General features: G+C 40.9%; 1 long non-coding RNA gene across 1 annotated transcript; it reads left to right on the plus strand.

Moving 5' to 3' along the window:
* The first annotated feature begins 264 nt into the window (after positions 1–264).
* LOC132230113 (uncharacterized) lies at positions 265–9,552 on the plus strand. Its single transcript, XR_009451811.1, has 3 exons — positions 265–1,419; positions 5,888–6,012; positions 8,107–9,552. It is a non-coding gene; the product is annotated as an uncharacterized LOC132230113 (long non-coding RNA).
* Positions 9,553–9,773: the final 221 nt, after the last annotated feature.

Genomic DNA, 9,773 nt, shown 5'->3' on the forward strand with positions numbered 1-9,773 from the left:
TTCGCTTGCCATCTGTGGGTGCCCAGCCAGCCCTTTCGTGCCTCTGGCCCTCCTACCAGTCTCTATGCGGTCTCCACCTTCAATCCTTGGGTATCAGGGTACTCACCTGTGAGTTTTCCATTGATTATTCAGGAAGCCTTTCTGTATTTCAGTTGTAATTCCAGCTTGTTCCTGGGAGCATGTCCATGCAGCATCCTTCTACTCTGCCGCCATTTTTAATCTTTGCCCCATCACCTTTTTTAACCATTTCCCTGCCACCCTCCCCTCGGCAACCATCAGTTTGTTCTGTTTAAAAACAGTCTGTTTTTGTTTTATTTTGTTTGTTTATTTGTTTTATCTTGTTTTAGATTTCACATATAAGTGATATCATACAATTTGTCTTTCTCGATCTGACTTATTTTACTTAGCATAATACCCTCTAGGTCCATCCATGTTGTAGCAAAGGGTAATCTTTTATTCTTTTTTATTGCTGAGTAATATTCCATATATAATTGTGATTTATATGTCACAATTTCTTTATCTGTTCATAATTAACCTATATTTTCTCTGGCTGTGGAACTATGGATTTTTTTTTTCTATTCAACTTTGTATCTTTGTTTGTTTCCCAAAGAGTATGGTCATTATGTACTACTTTTGCAATCATAAAAATACACTAAATACTATACACACATGCACACATACACACGCACACACACATTAGTGAAAAAGAGACGGGAATATCTTCCCATACCACTTAGCTCTTTAAAGACGGCCTTTGCTTCCCCTCACAGCTTTACACAACTCTTGACATGGGTCCGTTTTTGTTCACAAGTGGGCAGATCATCATGGATGTCAAACAGCTTATTATTGTCTACCCCTTAAATCAAGGTTGGTTTACCCATAGTTGGCAAACTGCGGCTCGCGAGCCACATGAGGCTCTTTGGCCCCTTAAGTGTGGCTCTTCCTAAGCCTTAGGAGTACCCTAATTAAGTTAATAACAATGTACCTACCTATATAGTTTAAGTTTAAAAATTTTGGCTCTCAAAAGAAATTTCAATCGTTGTACTGTTGATATTTGGCTCTGTTGACTAATGAGTTTGCCGACCACTGGTTTAGACAGTTAATTCAGAGAGGGAAGATGTGCCTCTTCCCAGGTGGCTGAAGTACAATTAATGGAGGAAAAGCTTTCACAAGGGTAGCCTTCTTTCCTGGGTAACCTTCTCAGTAGTTTGGGGGAGGGCATGGAGCCAGCCCACAAAGGGGTTCAGGGGCAAGGCAGTGGGAGCTGAAGAAAGAGGAGGTTAGTGCCACTGCAGACCTGCTCTAGTTCACAACAGAGTAATAGAAAAACAAGAAGATAAGAAGAAAAAGCAGTGGATCTCTATGACCTTGGCACATTGGGACATGAGTGGAAAGTCAGAGAGAGCTTTTGCTATCTCCGTGAGTATTTGTGTTCAGAGGTGGTTGTTTGTTTGAACCAGGCTGTTAGGCAATGAGTACTCTGACGTGCTATCCTGAACTCTTTGCTTTCTCCAATGTACCTTTTTCTTCTGCAATTTATTTGGTGTTTTGTAAAGTACTGGAAACCTTTAATGGCTAACTAAAGTTGTAAAGTAATAGTGTTGAAAATGCTGCAAAGAATCAACAGAAAAGTATCATGGTGAATATAAAATGCAAATTTTAAGGGGCTTAAAAGCTCCTAAAAAAGTGTTCAAAGTGACATAGGTAGAGATCAACAGTTAATTTGGAATTGCTTTAGAGTTTAAAAGATAATAGGACACTGTGAAATATTTTACACCAATAAATGCGAAAATTTAGATGAAAGAATGACTTTTGAAAACATAGGACATACCAAACTAACTCAAAGTCTAAAACTCACCCACTCGAATTGGTAATTAGAAGCAGTTGGTGACTTTGGCAAGAATGGTTTCAATGCAACACTGGATGGCTGGAAAATAAGCAGAGGCAGTAAGAATACACAATTCTTTTGAGGAGTTTTGTTGTAAAAGAGGCAGATCTAAATCTGCCACACATATGATCTTACTTACACACACACACACACACACACACACACACACACACACACACACACACATTAGTGAAAAAGAGACAGGAACGTATTCCCACACCACTTAGCTCTGCAGAGAGGGCCCTTTGCTTCCCCTCACAGCTTTACACAACTCTTGACATGGGTCCGTTTTTGTTTGCAAGTGGGCAGATCATCATGGATGTCAGACAGGTTATTATTATCTACCCTTAAATAAAGGTTGGTTTGGACAGTTAATTCAGAGAGGGAAGATGTGCCTCTTCCCAGGTGGCTGAAGTACCATTAATGGAGGAAAAGCTTTCACAAGGGTAGCCTTCTTTCCTGGGTAACCTTCTCAGTAGTTTGGGGGAGGGCATGGAGCCAGCCCACAAAGGGGTTCAGGGGCAGGGCAGTGGGAGCTGAAGAAAGAAGAGGTTAGTGCCACTGCAGACCTGCTCTAGTTCACAACAGAGTAATAGAAAAACAAGAAGATAAGAAGAAAAGCAGTGGATCTCTATGACCTTGGCATGTTGGGACGGGAGTGGGAAATCAGAGAGAGCTTTTGCTGTCTGTGTGAGTATTTATGTTCAGAGGCGGTTGTTTCTTTGAACCAGGCTGTTAGGCAATGAGTACTCTGACGTGCTATCCTGAACTCTTTGCTTTCTCCAATGTACCTTTTTCTTCTGCAATTTATTTGGTATTTGTAATGTACTGGAAACCTTTAATGGCTAACTAAAGTTGTAAAGTAATAGTGTTGAAAATGCTGCAAAGAATCAACAGAAAAGTATCATGGTGAATATTAAAATGCAAATTTTAAGGGGCTTAAAAGCTCCTAAAAAAGTGTTCAAAGTGACATAGGTAGAGATCAACAGTTAATTTGGAATTACTTTAGAGTTCAAAAGATAATAGGAGGATACTGTGAGATATCTTATGCAAATAAATGTGGAAATTCAGATGAAAGAATGACTTTTGAATACATAGGACATACCAAACTAACTCAAAAAGTCTAAAAATCACCCACTCGAATTGGTAATTAGAAGCAGTTGGTGACTTTGGCAAGGATGGTTTCAATGCAACACTGGATGGCTGGAGAATACAGTAGATACACAGAAACGATAGGCAGGGCTTGGGCTTGCTTACGGCAAAGATAACCTTTTACTGAGGAGGTTATAGGCCTGAGGTGTGACTACTCAACATGACTTACCCAGTCAGGAGTCAATGATCAGATCATCCTGTGAAGTTACGTTCCATAGAGGCCCTTTTCATCATAAATGAATCCGAAGAATGCATCGATGACCATCCTTTTGGTTGCATGGTGTGGTCTCACAGCACCAGGAAGTCTCATTCCTAGCAAGTCTCAGTACCAACATTCTCATACCTTTGAGGACGGGGCAATATTGTAACCATGGAATGTGAGTTGAGGCCAAATTTTCCCAGAAAGGAAAAGGCAGGTAGATGAAGGCAGCCAGGTCAAATGACCTTCATATGAAGAACACTCTACATCATTTCTGTCCTATGAATGGTCATGATCTGAGTTTTGCTGTCTTATTTCTCTGTGTTTTGCATAAGCCATAAAAAGAGTATTAACAGTTATCTTATACATGTTCAGTAATCATAAGTAGTTAAACTATATAGAAAAATCCAAAGAACAAGTACAACTATTATTATAACTAATATCATTAGCAGACAGGTAAAGACAATTGAACAAATTGGTTTCTGAGTTCAACATCAATCTGTAGGTATACAGGCCTTGTTAGTATCTTGAGATATCTGTCTATCTCTCATGTCAACAACTTCTCATCCTAGAAGAATTTTTTATGTTCCTTGTAGGTGAAGGCAAGTTATCCTTTCATGGTTAGATGTCTGATAAGGCCCCTAACAATGAGGTTGGAGAGTGTCTTTATTTGTTGTCTTTTCCAAGTTTATCCAATTTGAAGTGGGGAGCCAATGGGACACAATGGGCCCATGCTGGTACCTAGACCCAGGTCCAAGCCACAAGGTGGTCCTGGGAAGGCTTCTTCAAAATCCTGCCAGCAATGCCAATAAACGTCAATGTAAGAAACATCCATATTTGTAGAGAATTTTCATGAATTTATTTGAGCCAAACTGATGACATAGCTGGGAAGCAAGATCTCAAATATTCCTGGATACTTGCCTTTATTATTTATTCCAAAAGGTTGTGCAGAGTAGATAACCATCACCCATCTCAAACCTTTTCAGTGACAAACATTATCTACTAAAAACTCATAGGGTCAGGCATTCCTAAAGTGTGTTTGCAACAAAATATTATCTTTTATGACTAAGCATTGTGAATTGAAAAGTACAAGATATGTAAGTGAAGGGTAATATTTGGGACAAGAATTCTAAAAAATGTTAAAATAAAAACTAGACTTCCTCTGAGTATACAGATGATTATGTATTTACTGCTCTGATTGTATTACTTTAGGCAAGGGAGAATGGCTAGAGAAAATGAACCTATTGAGAACTTGTCCAATACACATCCTGGAAATTAGTCATAGGTCTTTATAACTCCTACATATCCTCTCATCCCTATCTAGAACAAAATTATAAAAAAGAAAATAGTGCCATCACCATGCTGATGTAGCTGTAATCCACAGAGCCCCAGGGATCTAAGCAAAGGTTGAAAACTCCCAACTCTTCAACACTCTAATGAGTGTTGTCAACTGACTTAAGCACATTTGATTATAGAAATTAGATTCTTTTTGGTAACCTCCAGTATTTAGAAGAAGTTGAGGGCTAGAACTCTCCTCCTTCCACAAAATCACTTTGAACAATGAAGTCAAGGGTCAGACAGCATTCTGCTTCACAAACAAACACTTATCAGCAATGGCTATACCGCCTGTCCTTGTTAGCTTGATGAAGTTCAAATTCTGTTTTATCACATGCCCAACTCATACGTTTATGAAAGGCTCACTTTAGATAAAAAAAATAAATTCTAACATAATTCAGCTAACTTCTTAGAATCAGTAAATGACAATCCTCAGGGAAATCTGCTGAAGAAAGAAATATGCTGGGATTCTGAACTTAGGGGGCCATTACAAAGGTGTGGGCTACTTGGGCTCACCTAGGTACTTAGATCTGGTTCTGGCTGGTACAAAAACCACCAGAAAGTCTGAACATCTGAACATCTTGACCACCATATTTTCCACCAAAGAAAAATTCATTTCTAGAAGCTAGTTAGGCTAAGTAACCAGGCCTATTTTGTTGACCTAAAAACAAAAACCAAAACCAAAAAAATCTGGCCAATGTGTTCAGTGGTTGAGCATAGACCTATAAACCAGGAGGTCACAGTTAGATTCCCAGTCAGGGCACATGCCCAAGTTGCGGGCTCGAGCCCCGATAAGGGGTATGCAGGAGGCAGCCAATCAATGAGTCCCTCTCATCACTGATGTTTCTACCTCTCTCTCTCACTCTCCCTTCTTCTCTAAAATCAATAAAATAAAATTTTAAAAAATAGCAGAAGCACTTGTAGTAGGTTTTTAAAAGGTTACTATAAATCCAAAGACTGTATTCTCAATTAAGGTTGGATGTAGATTTAAAAAACTTCCCTTCCAACCACTAGTTGGGTTAACTAGTCCTAGACTAGCCTTCCCACCATAAACAACTGGATGTTTGTATGTATTGATTGTTTTCAGATGTTGAACAACAAGCAATTGTCGTGATTCCTGGAGAAAGGAAACGTACAAGGTGAGCCTGGTGATCACTCAGCTTTCTGCCTGTAGGCACTTTTCAGACTATGGGACAAACCCAAGCACAGCACAGCCATCTCACTGAGCTGAGGGTCAGAAAGAAGGGAGCTGCACAGAGAAATCTGCACAGTGCTCTCTTGAATGTCTGCACACTAATCTGCTCATTCCTTAGATGCAACTTCATGAGGTGAGATAAAGAAGAACTACTGAGAAAAGAAAAAACACCAGTGAACTGAACAGCTATTGGAATTTCTAGAGGGCTGGAAGGTGATTTCGTTGCAACCAATCAGATTGGAGGTATGTCTGTACTTCTGGATATTCAGTGGAGACCCTAGAAAGGCGATGCCTTAGGAATAGGGCTAATCTAATTCTAACGTAAATGCAATTCAAGATCCTCTATAGCAAATCTTACAAATAATCTCAAAAAGACCAGGCTGATTGTTAAAAGTATTAACTGCCCACTAGAACAAAACTCTTTAAAGGAAAAAGTAAAATCCACCAACTCAACTATATAGCACTCACAATATCTAACATACAATAAAAGATTTACTAGACATGCAAAGAAAGAAAATATAAGCCACAAGGAAGAGAAAAATCTATCATTAAAAAGATCCAGAAATAACAGTGATAATGAAATTAATACATAAGAGCTCTTAGACAGCTATTATAAATATGCTTAAGATTTTAAAAAATCATAATTAAGCACTAAAGAGTATACCAAAATGCATTGGCATTATCTATTGGAGAATATAAAGTAAATGCACTTAGAAATAACATTTGCATAGTGTAGGTAGCTGTATGAATTCCATTTAGTATAGTTATTCAACTTTCTCTTTTCACCTCATTACCTAACAACTTATGAGGTTGTAAAGTTTCCCAAGGGCCAGAATGAACATATTTCTACATTTGTAGGCTATTCCCTGGGTTATGTGTCATAGAAAATGTCCAGAAAGAAACCACTGATCAATCTTATTAGGACTCCTTTCATCTTGGAAACAGCATTATCTTGGGAAATGTGAGTTGGGGTATGGCGGAGGCACTGAGTAGAGTGCAGCAGCAACTCTGGATGCATGTGGGAGTCATAGCTGCAATTCGACAGTCATTGATTTCATGCATGCTATGTATACAGCACGGGACTAGGCACTGATAGCCATAGAGACATACTAGTATATAAGCACTGAGATAGAAACATAAATACCTATAATTAAAATTGGAGTAAAAGAAGTGTTTTAGTACAATGGCAATGTATAAATAAGACATAATTTCAGTAGGAGTGATGGGGTGAGACTTAGAAGAAAGGCATATGAAGGAGAGCAGTGTTCAGAATTTATTTATATATCCTATATAATAAAAGCATAATATGCTAAGTGTCCGACCAATTGGTCGATCATTCGGTTGGCCACTGGACCAGTTGCTACGACACGCACTGACCAACAGGGGCAGACACTCCAGTAGGTTAGCCTGTTGGGGTCTGGCCTATCAGGACTAGGCTAGACGGCCCTAATCAGCCACGATCACTGGTCAGGCCAAGGGATCTCACCCATGCACAAATTTGTGCACTGAGCCTCTAGTATATATATCTTCTTTTTTTTCTTTTCCAGAGAGGAAGAGAAAGCTAGAAACATCAATGATGAGAGAGAATCACTGATTGGCTACCTCCTTCACATTCCCCACAGGTGATCGAGTCCGCAACCCAGGCATGTGCCCTTGACCGGAATCAAACCTGGGACCCTTTAGTCTGCAGCCAACACTCTATCCACTGAGCCAAACCTGCTAGAGCCAGAATTTCTTCAACCTGGCATCTATAGAGTCTTAGGGCTTTTGTTCTATGGTCCCTTATACTCTTTCTCCACTCTTGGCTCTGGTTTAGGATTCTTTCATTCTGAGAACTCCTAGGTTTTCCCTAAGAAGACATGAAGGGTGCTTCTATGGGCCCTCTGGGCACCAGTCAGTCTCTGACTTGTTTCCACTCTATGCCATCCCGTACCAGCAGCAATTTCTTCATCTACATCAGAAGGCGTTCCTCACCAATGGAGCTCAAAGCTCTGGGAAGGATGCACCTGGAGCACCAAGAACAGGAGGGAGAAAGGAAGGAAACTCTGGCTGAACAGGTGGACCTGAACACTATTGACTTTGTCAATAAAGGGAAAAGCTACAAAAGCCAGAGCTTCCTGATATCACATCTTTTACCTCAGAATTTCTATCTTGCTTCAGTAAGAAACTTAATGTCCAATTTAATCAGGGTGGAGAAAGAAGTCTTGAATATAAAGTTGTGGAGTGTCTCCTAGCACTGTAAGGACAAGAATATTGTTGGAATATGCAAAGGCATCATGTAGCAGTCAAATGAGGCTTAACTCTGAGTCTTACAGATGTGACTTTTGGGTCTTCCAGGTGTTTCCTGTTGGTGCAGAAAGATGGATCACAACGGGGTCTGAGCTAAGCAATCAGTGCAGGGGAACAAGAATGGGGTAGTAAGCTATAAAAGAACTTAGTCATTTCATGAATTCTGGAAACTCAAAAGGTAAGAGGAGTTAAATGAGTTGATTAAATGAAAATGAGGAATAGTGTGTGTAAATAGCCCACTGGGAAACACCAAGAACAATAAATGAAAATATTTAGAGATTGGGGAAAGAAGGAAGCTCCACACAGGACAAGTTGGAGGTGAAGGGTGCAGAGCTAAGGATGAGGCATGGCTGAGAATTTCTGTAGGAAGAGTCCAATAGTCATGGGTTGAGATAAATACACTAGGAAAGAGGTCTGAACCAAGAAAGATGCTCCTGAGGCTTTATCATTAAAGAACCCTGATCCCCAGAGATATAGGCAGCTAAGAGAAACCTCAGCTTCATCTAGAAGGAGAAGGAAAGAGAAAATGGAGCATAAATTATCAGGTAAAGACATGAAGGCAGGAAAGGAGTGTTCAGTATTTATTTATTAAATTAAATTTATTAGAGTGACATCCTATATAATAAAAGGGTGATATGTAAATTGACCCTAATGGGGGAATGACTGGGAACGACCGGTTGCTATGACATGCACTGACCACCAGGAGGCAGACGCCTAATGCAGGAGCTGCCCCCTGGTGGTCAGTATGCTCCCACAGGGGGAGCTCCACTCAGCCACAAGCTGGGCTGACAGCTGCAAGCGCAGTGGTGGTGGTGGGAGCCTCTCCCACCTCCTCAGCAGTGCTAAGGAAGTCTGACTGTGGTTCCTGGGCTGCCAGAGGGATGTCTGACTGCCAGCTTAGGCCCAATCTCCTGGGGAGTGGGCCTAAGCTGGCAGGTGAACATCCCCAGAGGGGTCCCAGACTGCAAGAGGGCACAGGCTGGACTAAGAGACCCCCCCAAGTGCACAAATTTTCATGCACCAGGCCTCTAGTCTATATATATAAAAGCCTAAGTGACCGTTTGACTGGTAGCTATGACACGCACTGACCACAAGGGGGAAGACACTCAGTGCACAGGCATGGAAACATGGAACAGATTGATGAATTTCAGAGGGAAGGGGAGAGAGGGGAAGGTGGGAAGAGATTAAGAGGGCAAAGATCTTATATGCATACTAGAGGCCTGGTGCATGGATTTGTGCACCAGGGGGTTCCTCAGCCTGGCCTGCAGGGATTGGGCTGAAACTGGCAGTCCGACATCCCCCAAGGGCTCTCGGATTGCAAGAGGGCATAGGCCTGTCTGAGGGACCCCACTAGTGCACTGGGCCTCTAGTTAGTTAATAAGATTATATATGTTTCAAGTGTACAATTCTATGGTATATCATCTGTATATTGCATTGTGTGCCCACCACCCAAAGTCAGATTTTCTCTCATCACCATGTATTTGACACCCTTTATTTTTTTTTTAAATATATTTTATTGATTGTTTACAGAGATGAAGGGAGAGAGATAGAGAGTTAGAAACATCGATGAGAGAGAAACATCAATCAGTTGCCTCCTGCACATCTCCCACTGGTGATGTGCCCACAACCCAGGTACATGCCCTTGACTGGAATCGAACCTGGGACCCTTCAGTCTGCAGGCCGACGCTTTATCCACTGAGCCAAACCGGTTTCGG

The sequence above is a fragment of the Myotis daubentonii genome, chromosome 3, assembly GCF_963259705.1.
Source record: "Myotis daubentonii chromosome 3, mMyoDau2.1, whole genome shotgun sequence".
In the NCBI taxonomy this organism is placed as follows: domain Eukaryota; kingdom Metazoa; phylum Chordata; class Mammalia; order Chiroptera; family Vespertilionidae; genus Myotis; species Myotis daubentonii.